The sequence below is a fragment of the Macrobrachium nipponense genome, chromosome 49 (genome assembly GCF_015104395.2).
Source record: "Macrobrachium nipponense isolate FS-2020 chromosome 49, ASM1510439v2, whole genome shotgun sequence".
Classification (NCBI taxonomy): domain Eukaryota; kingdom Metazoa; phylum Arthropoda; class Malacostraca; order Decapoda; family Palaemonidae; genus Macrobrachium; species Macrobrachium nipponense.
In genome coordinates, this window is record NC_087224.1 from 12,084,873 (window position 1) to 12,105,599 (window position 20,727).

The 20,727-nt window shown below is 41.0% G+C and overlaps 1 protein-coding gene across 2 annotated transcripts in view; it reads left to right on the forward strand.

The window, feature by feature from the left end:
* Positions 1 to 20,727, forward strand: part of LOC135205331 (reticulon-2-like) — a 119,820-nt gene that overhangs the window by 54,315 nt on the left and 44,778 nt on the right. The gene's annotated exons all lie outside the window — the stretch shown is intronic.

Here is a 20,727-nt window from a genome sequence, read left to right on the forward strand (position 1 = left end):
GGCTCCTTTGGTGTGATTGGTCCGTGTGAACAGGTTTTATTTACTGAAATAATAATAATAATACATGTTTACAGTACACATCAATATGTTAATAGACTACAGCGTCAATTTCATGAGAAACATTTATGGAATGTGACTCTTCTTTGATGTTGTGCCGGCTTTGTCTGTCTGTCCGTCCTCAGATCTTAAAAAACAGCGAGGCTAGAGGGCTGCAAATTGGTATGTTGATCATCCACCCTCCTGTCATCAAACGTACCAAATTGCAGCCCTCTAGCCTCGTCAGTAGTCTTCATTTTATTTAAGGTTAAGATTAGCCATGATCGTGTGTGTGTGGCAACAACATAGGCAGGCCACCACCGGCCAGTGGTTCAAGTTTCACGGGTCGTGGCTCATATACCGAGACCATTTTTTTTTTTTTTTTTTTTTTTGTGGTGGCCTTGTTTAACCGTGCATTTAATGTCGTTAGCATTTGGAAATATCTTTTATTATATTTTTTTCATGTATGAAGTATGAGTTAATTACCTCAGCTTTGTCGCCATTTGTATGTCATGGTCATTGTGTGTCTAAGTAAACCCTTTCATGTCCGTTGATGAAGGAATTTAAGTACCATATAGTACATGAATATCATGGAATTGATTTGTCACTTACTCTGGGAGTAAGCCTACAAACTGTTTTGTTGTTGTTGTTCTTTTTCTTGTTGGGGGGTAGGAAAGGCCTTAAAAGGTCTGAAAAGATGTTTCGCGTTGGGTTGAAGATACACGAATTTTAGGATAGGATATTTATGATTTATTTATTAGAGTGAAAATGTAAAATATTAATAATGTGCATGTTAATTAAACAGTACAGAACAATTATTTCTAACAAAATACATCGTATTTATTTTAATTTTCGTTGGTGAGACGACGCTCTATTTGACCGTAGATTTTAGCATGCGCCCCGAGTAAGCTGTAGGTCGGATCACGCCTTCTTTACATAACACTTCACGAGAATTAAACCAATATACTTCATTATTTGATATTTTATATTGTCTTTTGATGTTCCCCAAATGAGAACGTTTGACACTTTTGGGGTTTCATTCGTGGTGTAAAAAAATGAAACTTGTCTTTAGTCTTCCATCTGACTGTTCCATCCTCTCTTAAAAATGGTTTCAATCTGTTTTCCTTTCAGCACTAAATAACCTATAGCCCCCAGTGTTTGGCCTTTGGCCTAAATTTTACATCCAATTCCATTCTGTGTGAGCATTACAAAAAACAATTTATTCATTTGTCATACATTACTGCTCTTTGGTACAGACAATGGTGGCTCCTTTAGTCTGTTCCTAGATATCTGAACCCTCACCAATGTACGGGGCTATTTCGCCTGAAATCCTTATGGGTTACGTTAGAGCTTGGTAGAATCTGAATCTAGCTCATTGGCTGTGCCTAACTGAACGTTTATGCTGTATTAATCTCTAGGGGAGTGATTTATCTGTTTTCAACCAAATAGATAACCATAATCACAGAATAAACTTGAATTTGTCAAAAATAATTCATGACAGCCATTGTCAGTTCAAAGGCCAGATGGTAGAATCAGCTTTGATTGAACTAAGAAACACGACGAATGTCTCAAAAGATGTTTGGGACTCGGATGTTATAGATAAAATCATCCTCCAACCAGCGATGAAGAAGATTCAAGAGAAATTGCCAACTTGGGTGATGCAACTGCTGACCTGTGGACCTCTTGGTAAAAATACCGATTTTTCTGTAATGCTTCTCATTCATCACCTGCCTGAAGAGAGACACAGTAGGTCTCTGAAATATAGCATTGACTTTCTACAATTTGGCGTTTTTATTGGCTCCTTTTATAGGCAGAGAGAGAGAGAGAGAGAGAGAGAGAGAGAGAGAGAGAGAGAGAGAGAGAGAGAGACTAATATAAAAAATAGTATTAGGATAGATTAATTAAGAGAGAGAGACTAATATAAAAAAATATTATTAGGATAGATTAATTGTCCTCGCTTTTAGAATTTCGACAAGGCATAATTGGGAGAATGAGATAAGAGAGAGAGAGAGAGAGAGAGAGAGAGAGAGAGAGAGAGAAGACCCCATCATTATCTGCAAATGAGGCCTTTTTATAGATTGTGCTGAGAAACAATTTTATGGGACCTCGTTCTTGTAGGGCGTGTCCGCCCCTTTTTTTTTTCTTTTTTTTTTTATCCAGGAGATGGTCTCTCTCTCTCTCTCTCTCTCTCTCTCTCTCTCTCTCTCTCTCTCTCTCTCACAGGGTTGTTTTGTGTATGTATGTATATATGTATATATATATATATATATATATATATATATATATATATATATATATATATATATGTGTGTGTGTGTGTGTGTGTGTGTGTGTGTGTGTGTGTGTGTGTGTGTGTGTTTGTGTATGTATGTATGTGTTTGGTAAAAGATTTACAAGAAAGTTTCTATGCTAATCACATAATATGTTTATATTTAATTAATGGCTGAGAGAGAGAGAGAGAGAAAGAGAGAGAGAGAGACGGGTCAGGACGTAGTTTCATTGTAGCCTCTGAAGGATTTCAACTCTGTTGTCCCCGAGTGTTAGGTTATTATTATCCTATTTTTTATTTAATAAAGTGTTCCGTTATTATTATTTTTAAAGGTGCACGCACATGAAGATGTTGGTTATTTTGTGTTATATGTATAAAGGAAAAACCCTTGAGATGGGTATTTGTCTGTCCGTCCGTCCTCAGATCTTAAAAACCACTGAGGCTAGAGGGCTGCAAATTGGTATGTTGATCATCTACCCTCCAGTCATCAGACATACCAAATTGCAGCCCTCTAGCCTCTCTAGTTTTTATTTTATTTAAGGTTAAAGTTAACCATGATCGTGCGTCTGGCAACGCTATAGGAAAGGCCACCCCTCTAGCTTCAGTAGTTGTTATTTTACATAAGGTTAAGGTTAGCATTGACCATGGCAGAATAACAACACAGGCCACCACGTCCGACTGAGAGTTTCATACAGCATCATTTGCTGTACAGAAAACTTGAGATAAAACGTAAACAAGCAGCAGTTAAGGAATGAGGAAAAAATGAAGGCTGGGAAATATATATATATGGCGCTTTTCAAGCCAGCAAGAAATAATGCTTGTTGTTGTCTCTTGTGAAATGTGGGTTATTTTAGCATTCTCCAGCGCTTCACTTGTTTTTCCCTGCTTCCCCTGTTTATTTTTACATTTTGTTTCTTCCTTTGTGTTTTTGCTCGTTTTTGAGGACACCTTTACACCAGATGACCTTGAGAAAGAGGGCAGAGCACGTCTGGCCCCTTACCTATCTACATGTACAGTGCCCTAGCTAGTCTTTTCTGGCAGATCTCCACTCCTGACATTTCCCTGTTGGTATTTTTGCAAGGTCCTAGGTTTTTTTAATTGCCATCTAACGCACCATAGTTTTAAGAAGTACGCAGTTGGAGCTAGCGCCCCTGCAGGTACAAGGCCACTTTGGTGGAGTTTCGACTGGGTAGGATTAGTGGTAAGGATTGTACTACCATTTGGATTGTACTCCAATGGTAAGTCTGTGTTAGAGTTGAGTTGTTAATATTACTGACTGGCAAATGCATAGAAACCAGTCCCTTAGGGGGTGATGCATCGTAGGCATGACTTTAGGGTCTCTGCAGCGCCCCTTCCTTAAGCCCCTAGCTGCAACCTCTTTCGTTCCTTTGACTGGTCCTCCGTTCGTATTCTCTTTCCTTCCGTCAGACTTTTCTCAGCCCTCTCTAACATTTGTTTCATCGTGCAACTGCTTTGAGGTTCTCCTCCTGTTTACATCTTAAACACCTTCTTACTATCAGTTTCCCTTCCAGCGCTGAATGACATCGTAGGTCCCAGTGCTTGGCCACTGGCCTAAATTCTACATTCTGTCCTGTTCTATAGGCATCACCAGTCAGTCCCATTTACAAATGCGCAGAGTGAGTGTCCCTTTGGTCCGAGTTTTGTGGTCGTACGAAAGATCCCATGGACAGGACATAATGTCTCTACACTGTCAGTATTGACCGTCAGGGTACGTTTGTAGTAAGATAAACATTGATTTCAGAGTATAAAATAAGGAAAAATCTTCTTTTCTGGTAGCAAATTCCTGAGATGTAAGCGAAGCATTGCACCATCGACGGTTTTTATTGCATCGCCCCTAGGTCAGGTTAGGTTGGGTTAGATGTTAGGTTAGTTTGACAACTAACAAAGTTGGGTGTGGGAGACGTAATGAGATGATTTACAAGCTAATTCTAAGTTTAGTTTTTGAGATATGGCATCCCGCTTTGCTCAGGGAAAGGTTTCGATACTCTGTTACCTCTCAGGGCTTGATAAAGGAGTGAGGTACCTAATTGGAGAGCTTTAGAATGCAGAGAAGCTCAAAAGCCTGACAAAGGAGGTTCCGGCCCGTCTCGGTGTCTTCGTCAAAATGAGAAACATTCGTTTTCGAATAAACTTTTTAAACGTGGGCTGGCGGAATGCTGGTGATCTTTCGCGTATTTAAATCGGCTGGAATGTTGAGAGGAAGCCGCTCTTCACTGGGACAGTACTTCTACTACAATAAGCTCTTTTAAGCTTATTATCATTTGAAGGACCTTGTCATTTTATTTGTCTGTCTGTCCGCACTTTCATGTTTGTCCTCATTTCTTGGAAACTACAGAGGCTAGTGGGCTGCAAATTGGTACGATGATCATGCGCCCTCCAATCATCAAACATACCTAATTGCAGCCCTCTAGCCTCCTCAGTAGTTTTTATTCTTTGTTTAAGGTTGAAGTTAGCCATGTTGGTGCGGTGCCAATGACACAGGCCACTACCAGGCCGTGGCTGAGGGTTTCATACAGCATTACAGGCTGTACAGAAAATTCGAATGCTCATTTCCTACTTGTCTGTTTTTAGTACAAAGTCGAGTGACTTTTTAAAGTAGAAAATTGTCTCGTAATCGTTTACAGAAATCTTGTAAATGTTGTATAGCATTTCGAGTTGGGGTTGGGGGAGTGTTAGGGTTATTTAAAATAGGCCGTGATCTTCAAGAAGAAACGGGGGAACTCCTATTTTACCTTGCTAAAGCAAGCTTCTCCACAATAGAACTCCTTTGTGTGAATAGCGGAATAAATGTGCATTGAGTCTAGTTCTAATCCAGGGGTTATTATGTCGTCTCCTGAGGATGGGCCTAAAAAGAATTCAAGCTGAGTTGTCTAGAACAATATACTCGTTAAAAGTATATTACGGACAGCTGGGCGTATGGCTCAGAATAGTCTGTATTGGGCGTGTATATCAGTGTCTTTTTTTTCTTGTGCGAGTTAAAATTGTGAGCTGTGATATTTAGGCCTACAGATGCCAGCCGTATGTCTGATTGAAATCTCGGAGCGGCATTCAGTCAAGTGGATGGATGTGATGTCTATTTTGAGCCATTAATGGAATAAAGCGTCCCCTTTCCTTCGGCCCCTAGCTGTGCAACCCCTTTCATTCCTTTTATTGAACCTCCATTCATATTATATCCTACATCTTGCTATCCACCCTCTCGTTGCAGTTATTTTATAGTGCAACTGCTCCTCCAGTCTCACTGTTTCCAGCGCTGAATGACCTTATAGGTCCCAGCTTGGCCTAAGCTCTATTATATTACATTTATGTAATAAATGCTGTCTTTTTCCCGTTTCCTAAACGAGCAGACGTTTCCTTCCCCCGTCTAGGAATCGTATGCACTGTGGTTGAGGTGTCGATGGAAACTCTACTTCATGATCCACAAATTCGATTCTATTCTCTATTACGTAATAAATCGAGTCTGTTCTGAGTCATTTAGGTGACAAACTCTTCCTTCCTTTTTTTTTTTCTCGCTCTTAACCATTATAATATTGTTGAGGTATCGAATGCGCTGAGGTGGCGGCCAGTCGGGGGGAAAAATATTTTTCCACAAAATCAAGTGGCGCAGATGCCGGACGCGCACACCTTGGGTCTCGTCCCCACCGGGATGTTGTGGGGGGGCCGGGGGGGTGGGGGGGGGGGGGCTCCTTCAGGGGTGGTAATGGCGCCCTCCGGAGGGGGCCATGGAGAGATAGAGATAGGGGGAGGGAGGGAGAGAGAGAGAGGGAGAAAGACATATCGTCCCCCTAGCGGCGAGTGCGGGAACCACGGCGTCATTCGCGCGTGAGGCCGAGAGAGCAGCAGCACCGTTGACGTCATTCCATTGGTGGTTCAACCGTCGACGGGAGCGGAGTAATATAAAAGTTGAAACCGTGACGTGACGTTACGTCTCTCCTGTCGGGGGTTTATCGAAGTGTTTCAAATAAGGTTTATCAGAGCGAAGATTTGTGTGTGACGCAAAGATATAAAAAAAAAAGCAGTGGCAGGAATACTACCCTCGTTGTTCGACCAGCGGATATAGTCAAACGTCAAACGTCGTCATGGAAGCCGCCGAAGGTACGACAAACGTCCCAGCCGCCGCGCAGGCCAACGGCAGATCAGGCCCCGTGGAGTGTGATACTTCGGTGGTGGCCGCCGCCTCCTCCACCTCCTCCAGCGGGGTCGGGGGGCCGGGGGGTATCGACCTGCGATCCATCATTAATCCATGTGAGTTCCTTTTTGCTTTATTTAAAAAAAAAAAACTTTTTTTTGCTTTTTTTTCGTTTGTAAAACACCCAGCCTTTTTTTATGTTTGTATGTCTGTTTTTCATGTCTTTGTCTGTCTGTCTGTGTCTGTTACACACTTAGTTTGCTGCTTCCCCACCGAAGTAAGTCGTAAATTTCTTCTAATTCGTTTTTTGGTTACCTTTCCACCTCCCCCTACCCCATCCCCCCGCTTGCAACACTGAAGGTTCATAATTAATAATCATTCTGTAACATTTCTGCATGAACAGACCACATAAGCAGACCACATACCACATACGAAAGCTGTATGTCTGACATGAGCACATGATCGGTCTAGGGCTGATGATGACATGACGGTTCTCTAGACCCATAGTCATTGTTATCGATCAATAAACGTATATTGGGCGCGTCTGCTTTTATATTATATATATATATATATATATATATATATTATATATATATTATATATATATATATATATAGTCATTTTAGTTTGAAATCAGACATGGGCGGGGTGCTGCCGTTGATGTTTCCCCAACGGACACCGCCCACATTTGTTTTTGAATGATAATCCTACCTTTTAATTCATCTAATTTCGTATTACCTCGATTTACTGTTTTTTTTCTAGGATTTTTTATATCTTTTTATCTCCCGTTCCTCGTTAATATTACCTCGAGACGTTTCATACTATAGGCCTACGATAGTTGTTTCTCTAGATGTTCAAGGATGTCTGGTTACGTTGTTCTGGGTTTTGTTTCTCGAGAGGTTTACCGATGTCTGTTACGTTGTCGGGACGTGTTTTCTCCTCTGGTTTGTTTCTCTAGAGGTTCGTGGATGTCTGTTACGTTATCCGGACGTGTTTTAACTTCTGTGGCTTCGCTTTTGAGGAGGGTGCCTTGACACACTTTTTCAAGAGCCTGTGTTACGGACATGTGCTTGCCAGGATAACTCGATGCGGATTTCTATTTTATTATTATTATTATTATTGTTAGGCTACTTGAAGACGAATGATCATCGCCAATATTATTATCATTATCATTATTATTATCAAGGAACGTTTTTTTTGTCGGAGCCCAGCAACAGTTCAGGCGCTGATGATATTTCCCTTATCTTCCGTCAGGATAATTATTCTCTCTCTCTCTCTCTCTCTCTCTCTCTCTCTCTCTCTCTCTCTCTCTCTCTCTCTCTCATGTACGTACACATGTAATATTAAGAAAATGTTACATTCTTTGTGTTGCTCAGCTGATTTGAATAGGCGAAGCCAGCCCACCCTTAACCGAAGTGGTTAGACCTAGACGGGCAGACTAGGCCAACTTTAGACGGGCGTGGTTAGGCGGACTCTGCCATCCTTAGACGGATGTGGTTAGGCGAAGTACATACACGCACGTACATTCCATCTAAGCGAGTAGACCGACTTTTCGGGCCTCAGACCGGAATAGCGACCATGATTCTGCCGACATTATGTGCCGTGCTGGTGGCGTTAAACCAGTCTGTCTGTCGGTCTGCCTTAGACCGAAGTGTATAAAACAGATTTTTTTTGTGGTGTCGAGACGAAGGCTCCACCCTGTCCCAGTGGTTATCGATCACAACCGTCAACTTTTGAATGTCAAGGCGTTTATTTTGATCTCCTGTGAGGCTGACGATTTCGAAATAGCTGATCATTTCTTCTCTAGCGTGTCAAACTTAACATAATTTCTCTTATTTGTTCCTCTTTTCTGTGTACATCGCCTGCTTGTTTAATTCATTATGTTTCTCGTTTTTAATTCGGCATCTTTCTCTTCACCGCATTCATGCTCGTCGGAAGACCAGCTACTCCAGCATCCTTAAACTGGTTTTAAGAGGATTCGTGTCCTATTTTTAACTCTTTTGCGAAAGGCTTCGTGTGGTGGTTTCTATTGAAACGTGATACCGTATTGTCATTTGGTGGGTAGTTTTGGTAGCCTTTGTAATCGTGGACGTGTTCTGTAGACTTTTTTTTCATGTAATATCCTTGTATTTTGTAAAAGTAATATGGGCAAAGTATTAATTATTCGTTGAAAAGCAACATATTTTATTTCTGAAAGAACCAGTAATTTGTAGGGGACCATCTTTAAAATCAACTAGTTATTGTCACGTGATAGAGACAGAATGGCCTGTGGTTTGGTATCGTGATTGTTCAGGGCTGTTCAATGTATGTTTAGAGCTCTGTTAGTAATAGGTAAACATTATTGTGTTAGGCCTATGTACATCACCTTCCAAAACTCGATTGTCCAGTTGATAACCGCGAGCGGAGAGAGAGAGAGAGTTTTGGTAGGCCCAAGCAAACCGTACCTTTTAACCTTTTATGTATGTATTGGGATATATATATTATATATATATATAATAATATCATCACCTTGATTCAAATTTAATATCAAATACATTTGTAGCTTAAGGCACACACACACACATTATAGGCCTATACACACGTAAACACATTGCAAATTCATGTTTATACAAACAAAAGTAATGTCAGATTGTTATGGCGCATATGTCATTTTTATTTGTAACATTCTCAAGTGCTTATCGTAAGTGGGGGGGCTACTGGTAGAATGTGTGGCGCCTGATATGAAGTTCTTATCAGTCGAAAGCGAAAGTCGACATTTCTCGCGAGTCATGTCTAGGCTATAGTAGCTGTGTAAGGTTCTTATTTATTTATTTATTTGCCCAAGTAGACATCTTATTTTGTGTACGCTGGTTTGAAAGTTCGCTGAAATATTCTGAGTTTGTTTACAAAATGAAATGCTGGTACCAAGAACAGAAACGATGACAATGATACTTCCATCTCGGAATATGGCAGGTGGTTGCAAACGTTTAATCTTCCTCGCCGGGGGGAGGGAGTGGATAGTGCCGTCAGTGCACCTCACACAGTGCCCTGTAGGCTTTACTTGAGGTGCTTTGCAGCGTCCCTTTGTCCCCTTAGCTGCGACCCCTTTCATTCCTTTTGCTGTACCTCCGTTCATATTCTCTTTTTTTCATAACTTTTGTGTATTCGAACCTACTTTTCAGATGGGCTTCCAGTTTATATATAATCCGTGCTTTCCCCCTCCCCCCGAAATGCAACGGACGTTGCATTTCGGAAAAATTTTGCAAAACCGAGCAAGTCTGATGTTTATTTTTAGAGTCTGGTCCCTAGACTCGTGATATAAATGGCATGTAACATTAAATGTGTCGACGGGAATGTAAGTATGTATGTCCGTATGTGTGTGCGCGCGTTACGGACCCGCCTCTACACCTTATACGGAATGAATCGGGTAATTGCGTATGGCTCGGGAGATTTTCGTTTCTTCCACTGTATCGCTTATGTAGGCATGTGAAACGGTTGATTGAGTGTGTGTGTGTGTGTTGTTGTGGAGGGGTAGGAAGGTTTACGGTTTGTGGTTATACATCTTAGTTTCAGGAGCTAAAGGGTGAGCCTAGCAGTGAAGCTCTTCTCTCTCGTCTCTCTCGTCCGTCCTCATCTCTCTTCTCTCTGCTCTCTCGTCGGCGGAAAAGTCAAATAGGCCTATAATTACCATTCAGCACACACTAATAATTCTTATTCAGGAGCCTTTTAGCGTTGACTGGCCCATTTCATACGTTGCCAAATATTGCAAAATGCTCATTCCGTTGCAGATGTTGTAAAAGTTCTCATTCCTATCATGTCGCATGATATCAAGTCAGATTATATATATATATATATATATATATATATATATATATATATATATATATATATATATATTAATACGAACCTTCACAATATGATGGCAGTACTGCTTTAACGCATACAGACAAACCTCTCGTAAACAAATACTTGCGGGGTCATTATAACCGTCAGGCAGGAGGCAAAATAAAGCACTCGCCAATATTGTCTCTCTCTGCTTCCATAGTATGAACTTTAAAAATCCTCAACCCTTTCAGTTCATCGAAAGACAGGTTTACAGGATGCATGGATAAGACAGAAAGAAATACGTAGGCTCAGTATGCATGGATGGAGAAAGAAAGAAACAGGTTCAGGATGCATGGATGGAGAAAAGGTTCGTGTTCTCTATATAGTCGCCGAAACGAAACGGTCTGTGCCGGGCCCAGCATACCGCAGACCAGGGCATGTAGCCCCAGGGCCTGTGTCTTAACCACTGTCTTCTTCTTACCTTGGTTTCTACTACCGAAGCAGAGGTTCGCTGCTGAGGTTTGCCCCTAAACCGGCGTTCATTGACAATTCAGGCTCGATCCACCACGGCCTTAGCTTATTAAATTTACGTTCTTTGCCCAGGAGACAGTGCGCCATACCTTTATCCAAGGTCTGTAGACAACATGTGCAACTTTTCCAAGGATTCGCGAGATAAGCCCTCTTCCGTAGATTAAGGCATGCATGAGAGCGAGGGACTCGTGCCGGCATAAGTACGCTCCAATTCTAACCTGTTATCTAATCGAGAGAGAGAGAGAGAGAGAGAGAGAGAGAGAGAGAGAGAGAGAGAGAGAGCTTGTAAGTTGGGTGAAGGAGGAAGGGCGAGGCTTAACCCAGAGGAGGTGATAGGGCCGTTTCTCAAGAACGGAAGATTGCAAGAGCCAGGAATGTCTTTTAGAGATCCTGTTTCAACATAAGGGACGTCTCTTATGTTAATGATGTAACGAGGTAGGGAGATAGAGAGAGAGAGAGAGAGAGACGGGATGTCTTGCCAGTCTGGCAACTTTAGGGGTCGATAATTGCCAGTTTACCGCCTCTCTGTCTATCTCTGGAGGAGTTTTTCCATATATTCTTTAATAATGTGTTTTTGCGTTGATTTTATCGTTTTCATTTTGATTGTGGGGGGCGTTTGATTAGGTGAAATTGACTTCTAAGAATGAGGAAGCAGTCCTGCATAGATGTATATGAAAATAACGGTTGATTCAAGTTTGTCATACTGCCTGATCGTGCATAGTAGGTGCTCAGTCAGATCTGTATCAGGATACCTGGCCAAGTATGGAAAATACCTGTGTATTCTTTTAACAGTGGAAGTTAAGTTAAATGTTCCAATGCAAAGCATAAAATTTGCCCATAAAAGCGAAAGTTTGGAGTTTCTTGCAAGTAAATGGTAGTATTAACGAATATTGGAGTACAAATGCATTTTGCTATTAAATAAGGAAACTCGTAATTACTCTAAATCTGCAAACACAAAGAACAAGTTCAAGTAAGGTTAAATCTATATATATATATATATATATATATATATATATATATATATATATATATATATATATATATATATATATATAGCTGACTCACTTCAGGAATCGAACCCAGGCCTTTCAATGGAAAGACGAGACAGCTGATGACAACCAGGCCCACACAAGTCATTTATTTTTGTTCCACACACCATGATTGGGTGGTTGGGTTTTGATTTTTATTTAATAAGAATATTAAATATAATAGTTATATGTGTGTGTGTATGTATGTATGTAGGCAGAGGACGCTAGGTTGCTGCTCCCTGCCGGCCCCTTCAGTCTATCAATAAAAAACTAAAAGGATAAAAAAAAAAGCATTTCCAGCTTAGTCATGCTTGCGGATCACTTATTACGAGAGGGCTGTGCAACTGCAGGTGTGTCTTCTTCTTCTTCTTCTTTTATTGCTTGCTGGGACCAGGACGATCCTCCCTTGTGTTTGAGGAGTCAAGGTCATGGATAGACAGCCGGAGAGTCCGGTGGATGGGGAGGAAGAGGAGGAGGCTTGTGGGGGTGGGTTGGGGGGGTTGGTGTTCGTGGTCGGTTCGGTTGGCTGGACTGTGGAATAGTTGGAGTGGATTGCATTCGTTCATTTGCTTTAAAAATTCTATCAGTGTTTATATATACGTATATGAAACATTTATCATTGACATTGCTTACAAGTTGGTAGCCGCCTCCGCTGTGCATGCCATTCATAAGTTCAACTCGTTAAAAAACGTAGACTTGTCAGTAATGCCTTTAAGATTAAAAAACGTAGACTTGTCAGTAATGCCTTTAAGGCCTTGAGTAACTCTTTAGAAATGTGCCATAGTAAAGAACTATCTAGGCAGCGGCAGCCTGTTAGGAAATGGTTCGGGGGAGGGGGGCCAAATTCTACAGCCCGAGAACTGGACAAGTTGGTCTCCAAGTGGGCCAGCAAGTTTTGATTTCTCACCTTCAAGCTTCACCAGGATTTTTTTTTTATTTATTTTTTTTGTTACATATCGATCAGTTAATCAGTAACATAAGAGCTTATCATCTGAACAGCGACCATCCCTGTCATTATATGGAAATGCGGTCTGTGTTGATATTGTAGGGCAGGCAGCCACCCCACAGCAAGGTCTGTAGGAGAATTATTCCTTAGCAATTGTTCACAGAGAGCCCTTGCTAAGTGTACAGATTTGAATGACTTTGGCATGAACTTCGGAATCTCTTCCTAGATAGTGACCTTCAGGGGGTCATCTCTTCCAAGATAGTGATGACCTTCAGGAGGTCATCTCTTCTTAGATAGTGACCTTCAGGTGGTCACTGTGATCTAGCTTCACAGGGGTTCGGAACATCTACATCTCTCTCCTCTAATATCGCCATAGTGGACAGATCAAGGTTCCTTTGGATGGCTGACATGAATAGGGGAAGTTATGACGTATGTATCCACGTAGGGGCCGGGGGTGGTAGTGCCATCAGTACACCTCACAGGACTTACTGTAGGCATTACTTGAGATTCTTTGCAGCGTTCCCTTTCATTCCGTTTACTGTACCTCCGTTCATATTATCATCCTTCAGTCCTTTCCATCCTCTCTTAACAATTGCTTCGTAGTGCAACTGCTTTGAGGTTTTCCTCCTATTACCACCCTTTCAGACCTCCTTGGATGTCTATCTGCCTTTCAGCGCTAGATGACCTCATAGCTTCCAGTGTTTGGCATTTGCCCTCAATCTGATCTTATCTGATCTCTTGGAAAGCATGTACAAAGAGGTCATCTTAGGAGAAGAATGAAACCGCTGAATAATCATGGGGGTTTTGAAGTAGCTTCGTGTATTGGTTCCCGTTAATGTATTGCGTTGGATATTAAGCGCCAGAAAATGCTTAATAGCTGAAAATGTCAATCCCGATGTGTTGCCGGTTGATTTGTAGTATATAGCAGAGAGAAAGAGAGAGAGGATGAATATTTTTGTAGTCTCTACTACAGCTGCGTGGCAGCTTCTGGAGTGACGCCAACATTTCCCAATTTCGTCGCAGACCTGCTATGTAGTAAGAGTAGCACTGATGAGTACCCACACTCTAGGGCCCAGTTCGTGCCACACAGGAAATCTCGTCCTATCAGATTAGATGTTGCCTCGCCTTCTGTTCTCCTTATTGTCGTGCTGTCATGTTTGCCCAGTACTAATATAGGCCTAGGTTCCATTTTCCTTATTTCCTTCTCTGGGTCCCTTTTAACTATTTCTGTCTATCATTTTAACTAATATACATTTATATATTATATTATATAATTATATTATATATATAATATAGATATATATGCTTTTCATTCTTTTTACTGTTCATATTCTTTCTTCCATTTTTCACCCCTCCCCTAACAACTGCTTCACAGTGCAACTGTAAAGGGATTTCCTCCTGTTACTCCTTTCTAACCTTTCTACTGTCAATTTCCTCTTCAGCGCTGTATAACCTCATAGGTCCCAGTCCTTGGCATTCGGTCTAGGTTCCATATTCTGCTCTATTCTATTCGAGTGAATGTATATTTGGTGTACCAGGGGAAGCGGAGCATATAATATGCATAGTGAATCAGTGGCGCTGGTGTAGTATATATATCTTTCCGTTATATGGAGAGAGAGGATGGGGTGGATATGTTTCGTTCAATGCTGTGGTTGAATTCAAGTAAGGTGATTGACGCCGTAATCAATTTAGATAGAAAAAAAACAAGTTTAAAAAGAATCTCGTGTAAAAATATCTAAAACTATATGTATATAATCATATTTGTTTGAATATCGATAGATCTACATACTTTATTTGTATAATTAAATTTTCTTTAGGAGGCCCTCCTTCCACATGGATATAATAACTGTTTTATGAACCAAACTAAAACTTCTTTCAGTTTTCTTCTGAAGATTGAAAAAGAAACCCACAAAATCATTGTGTATGATGTGTTTACTTATAAGTATTTATAAGATATAAATACTTATAAGTAAACACGTTATACACAGTGATTTTGTGGGTTTCTTCTAACTGTTCCATAGTAAATGACCTTCAGCAATCATTTATTTGTCTTGAATGTTAAATTTTGATTTTTGTTGCTGTGTTGGAGTGGTGTCTCGACTTCATCGTTTATTATAAGTATAGTGTATGGTTAAGACAGACATTTCAGGAAGTGTCACTGTTGCGTCAAACGCCGTCATAGCTTGGTAGCCTTAGCAACAACAACAACAACAAAAAAAATCACGCCATAGAGCAATGGCGATATTTATCCTCATGTTTTTACCCCGACCGTATGTTCACGTGATATGCATTGTGTCCTCTTCAATCCTGTATGGTAGTTTTTTCCCAATTTTTTATTCATTTATATATTTAGTTTGTTTATTTTTTTAATTATTATTTTTTTTTTTTTTGGAGCCTGAGCTAAAGTAGATTCACATCAGCCGTGCATTTGATGTCTAGGCCCGTCCCTTACGACGTTCCTGATTGGCTGTTGATAAGCCAATCGCAGGGCTGGAAACTCTCAGTCTCTCTCGAGAGTTCACATGGGTAGGATCTATGTTCCACCTCTCCTGAGGGCTACGTCTTTCAGGAGAGGTGGAACATACACCTTGCCTATGTGAACTCTCTCGAGAGACCGGGAGTGTCCAGCCCTGTGGTTAGCTCATCAACAGCCAATCAGGAGCGTCGTAAGGGAACTGGCCTATAGACATCAAATGCACGGGTGATGTGAATCTACTATAGTTGTAATATGAGCATGGCGTTTCTTGTATGTAGCGAAACTGGTTCAACTCCCTAGAAGTCGGAAGTCGATTCATTTCAGACCTTTGTTAAAGGGGGGGGGGGGGGGCGCTATGCCTTTATTTTTAGTCCTTGTTTGTTGCATCTTGAAATATCATGTATTTCTTTCACACTTTTTTTTCTTCACATCCATGAGAATAATTTTTGTAATTTTTACATTTTTTTTTAAAGGCTTCTTCCATACGAAACTTCCATTCTTGTTAATTACTGTCAAAATGACAAATGATGAGTGAAAGCCACCTCAATTTTTCCACGTCAGAATATAGTCGAGTAATATTGATAATAATGGTGTAGGTTTAAAGTGATCAAAAGGAGAGAATCACTCGGTTCATGGATGGGGCGATCCTGACTAGATAGTGACCATATTTCTTGGGGTCATGACCTTCATAATGTTGACAGTCTTTTGTTTATGTTTAGACGGTAATCCCTAATGGGCTCGTACTAAACACATCACAAAGGTTGATACGCAATCCGGGTTATAATCTTACGGTGTCACTGTCTAGGAAAGATCCAGGATGTGCGCTTCACGTGGTGCACTGTAGACATTACTTAAAGTTCTCTGTAGTGTCCCTTCCATGGCCCTTAGCTGCAACCTCTTTCATTCCTTTGCTGTACCTCCGTTCATATCTTTCTTCCATCTGACTTTCCACCGTAAACTAACAATTGTTTTATAATGCAACTTCTCTGAGGTTTTCCTCGTTATACCTTTCAGTGTTTCGTACTGTCTATTTTTGTTCAATGCTGAATGACCTCTTATGTCCCAGTGCTTGGCCTTTTGGCGGAAAGCTTATATACCATACACTTTCTTGGAAAGATCCTACGGGAGTGTGATGACTTCCTGCCGGTATGATTTGATTTTGTCTCCGCAATCGTTGCGGAAGTCGGCCGTCGAGGGGTATATATATATATTCATTCCCTCATGTCGTCTCTTCGCAATATTTGTTATTCTCTCTTGGTAGCATTCTGTGGGTGAAGTTCGTTATTCTTTCGTTGTAGCGTTCTGAGAGTGGAAGTTCGTTATTCTTTCGTTGTAGCGTTCTGAGAGTGGAAGTTCGTTATTCTTTCGTTGTAGCGTTCTGAGAGTGGAAGTTCGTTATTCTTTCGTTGTAGCGTTCTGTGAGTGAAGTTTGCCCCCAGTGCTTTATTGAGAAAAAGTCCGGTAACCTCGGTTTCTTTATACTAGGCGCCCTCTTCCCAATTCACCTGAAAAGGCGGCATCATTCCTCACTGCTGGGCCTTCCATGAACGTTTTGACAGTACAGTGTAGTAAGTGGCCAGCGTGGAGTCTTGACCAACGCCAGGAGGCGGATCTGGCAGCCGCCTTAGGCTGTCGTTGTCATTTTGGCAAATAACTGAAGTTTTATTTCGGGGATCTTTCGGTCGGTGGCACCTTCCTTCGGTGCCATTGTTTGTTGGGGCTTCTTCCTCCTGCCCTCTTTTGAGGGAGAAGGTACTGTTTGTTGGGAGGGGCGGGCGATGTCCACTAAGATTGTTTGTGGGGGGTGGGCGGTACTCTTTATGAATTAAACAGAATATTGTTGCGACCTCGTATTTTTTTTCTCGAAAGAATAAATGTTGGGGACGTTGTAGAACAGAACTGAAAATCCAGAATATATTGTTGGTTTTATTTTGCCAAGCTAGATTCTAATGGATAGAAAGCCTTGTGTGAAAGGGGAATTGACAGAGCACGTGTGACCAGCATTGAATATAGAAAATTGACAATATATAGTTCGATACAGTTAGCTGAAATGAAGGAAATCTGCTTGGGAAAAGATTTATCATAAGAGTACTACCTTCAAGCAAGAGTAAAATCTCTTCATCTCATTGTCTCTCCTATTCTCTTCTTCTCGCCATTCTCTCTCTCTACCCTCTCTTCCTCTCTCTCCTGCATTCAAAAACTGACCAGTTTGTTTGATTGAAGGACATTTGACCAAAGACAGTGGGCCCGTTGAAAAGCAATATCAAAAGTGAAATGAGAAAGTTAGCATCAGGTTTTTCAGGTCGTTCGTAGATGCGTAGTTCGGTTCGATGACGTCGAATCTTGGTCCATGGTACAAAGGGAACCTCCAGAGTACGGGAATTAGACAACTCTTCCGTCGACTTGAGCGTTGGTGCCCCCTTCCCCCCCCTAAACCCCCCCCCCCCCCCCCAAAAAAAAAAAAAAAAAAAAATTACGCAGTTTTAAAGTAAAATTTGTCTGGTTTGACTCTTATGTTGAAGTAGATTTTTGTTTTGTGTTTTGAACCACTTCAGATATGATGAAATTGTTTGAATCTTAAAACTCTTGGAAATGTAAATCTCACAATTTGGGTAGTTCCATCAGTGCACCTCATTCGTTGCATTGGAAGCATTATACTTAAGGTTCTTGTCAGCGTCCCTTCTTTACCCCCCCTCCCTAGCTTCTGCTACTTACATTCCTTTTACTGTACCTCCGTTCATATTTCTTACATCTGACTTTCCATCCTCTCTAACGCTCGCCTCATCAGTGAATATTCCTCCTGGTACACCTTTCAAGCCTTCTGTCAATATCCCTTTCCACACTGAATGACTTCATGGGTCCCAGCGCCTGGCCTTTGGTCGAAATTCTATATTCTATTCAGAGAATAGAACATAGAATTAAATTTATGCCATGTAAATACATTGCGATCATGAGATCACGATAGGCTTATACATAACTCTGAACTTCATGTCGTTGATATGATCGTAGATGAGGAATGTTCTGCAGACGAAACTGACCCAGAAGCGGTATAAGTATTTAAAACAGACTTTCTGTCATCGACGCTTTACATTTTCGGAAGGGTTTTGAAACGTTTCTCGTTTGTAAGTGAACTTTTGAAGATACGTAGATTCTTAAATGTGGACATTAACTTCTTTAGATATTTTAAGGTCTTGAAATCGTGTGCAATGTATTCTACCCATTTCTTTAGTTATTTTTGCTATTTTTGGCTCTTTTAAATCTCCTGGAGTATGTTAAACTATTATTGTAATTTTAGTGGACTTTGAATCACGGCAATGTTCAAGTTGATGAGATTTTTTTTATATCATTGGTATTTACATTTTGAAATGAATGTTGTAAACGTTTTTAAATCTTGTATATTTCGATATTGTCGTTAATTTCAAGGTAGAAGGTGACAAGGCTATCTAATTATTCTCTTTTGTATGTTATTCCAGATTAGGCATTTGGAGTAGGTTATAAATCCACAGTTATGGATTTTATGTAGCCATTTTCAATTACGATTATTTTCACTTTATCATTATGAATATCACAACGTGAATGTCTTGTGGTCATCTTGGTCCGACACAACACCAAATGCTTTCAAGAAACCAGTTGTCTTCGCATGCAAGCAGTGTGTGCCAAGTTTTCTAAAATGGCACAGAGGCTATCGTGGCAATTTATCGATTTAGACGACACCAGCAAGAAGGGGGGGGGGGGGGGTGGGGGGGGCGGGGGGGACGGAAGGGAGGGAGGCGGAAACGCTTTATGGTTCGTAATTTTCTTTGCTGACCAATGGAAGTGCGTAGAAACGGCTTTTGCTGGACCCTGCACAGCAGACAGAGGGGTCTTACGTAATGGACGTCCTTAGAAAAAAAAAAAAATGGTTGTCGCAGCATTCGATGCTAAGGGAAGATGATCTGTGCCGTGGTCTCTTTTTGCATAGCAACTAACTGGATTGTTTTCGCAGGGGGGGTTTGGGGAGGGGATGTTTGCCAGGGTCTGATTTATTCTTTAAAGTCAGTGGCATAAGTACAGTTCAGGTTTTTAGTTTTCTGTTAAAAGAAAACTCTTGAGATGACTATTTGTTTGTCCTTCATAACTTTTCCGTCCGCCCTCAGATCTTAGAAACTACCGAGGCTAGAGGGCTGCAAATTGGTATGTTGATCATCCACCTTCCAATCACCAAACATACCAAATTGCAGCCCTCTAGCCTCACTAGTTTTTATTTCAATTAGGTAAGGTTAAAATTAGCCATCATCCTGAGCCTGGCAACGCAACAAAGCAGGCCACCAACGGCCGGCTGAGAGTTTCATGGGCCGCGGCTCATACAGCGTTAAACCGAGACCACCGAAAAGTAGGTCTGTTTGCTGTGGTCTTCGTTATATGCTGTACAGAAAACTCGATTGCTCCGAAGAACCTTTGCGAATTTTTGTTTTACTAGTTGAAGGCTGATACTGATTATCTTTACATCTGTTCGTTGGTAGACTTTGGTTATAGTACGTTCGCAACGATTTTTTTAAAAGTAGTCTTCTAGTATTTCTTACGGAAACTTGTTTTCAAATGATGAATAATGCCTGTATAAGATGCGACACTATTTTTCAAATGTTTGTTGTTATTTTTTATTAAAATATAGGCACAAACCAACTAACGAGAGAGAGAGAGAGAGAAGAGAGAGAGAGAGAGAGAGAGAGAGAGAGAGAGAAATGTGAATTAACGGAGTACAGCATAATAAAAAGAAAATAAACTGAATATATGACCAGCCGTTCAGATTTAAGAGTTTGAAGAGAGTGGTGCATGGCTCGAAAATGTAACGGTTTAGTGAAAAAGTTTTTTTTTATAAACTTGTGCAAATAAAGAAAAAAAAACTAATGGACGTATATTTTCGCGAGTTATATGAGAACCGCCAACCACAGTTCCTCCTCCTCCTCCTCCTCCTCCTCCTCCTCCTCCTCCTCCTCCTCCTCCTCCTCCTCCTCCCCCCTTCCAGCTTTTAAAAGTGCCGTTTCGAATCCCCAAAAGTGCGTCCTCACAGTTCATGTCATGTCTTCGTCAGCACACGAGTGAGGTAACACAAGAACAGCAGTCGTTGCTTTCTTCCATGTGTCGTCATTCTCTTACCCTTGAGAAAGTTACTCTGGGCGACCACTGGACCATCGCCTGCCGTTCATTGCCAGTGGGATCCCGTCCACATTTTGAGTCATCAAAATAATGATGAAGATGGGTACGCCGAGTCTAAGTTGGTGTGAGGTACCCTTGTTCAATGTTTTAATAACCCAGGACAATTTAAGCTTGTTGCTTTAAAGGATCTTTGCTAGATAGTGACCCCATGGGTTTTCAGGGGTTGTTATTTAGAACTAATATAATATCTATTGGAGGTCATTATCTTTCTGATATTGACAGGGATCCGTCCCAGATAGTGACCCCCAAGGGTTTTTTCGGAGGTCGTTTATCTAGGTGTAAATTCCTTGGGGG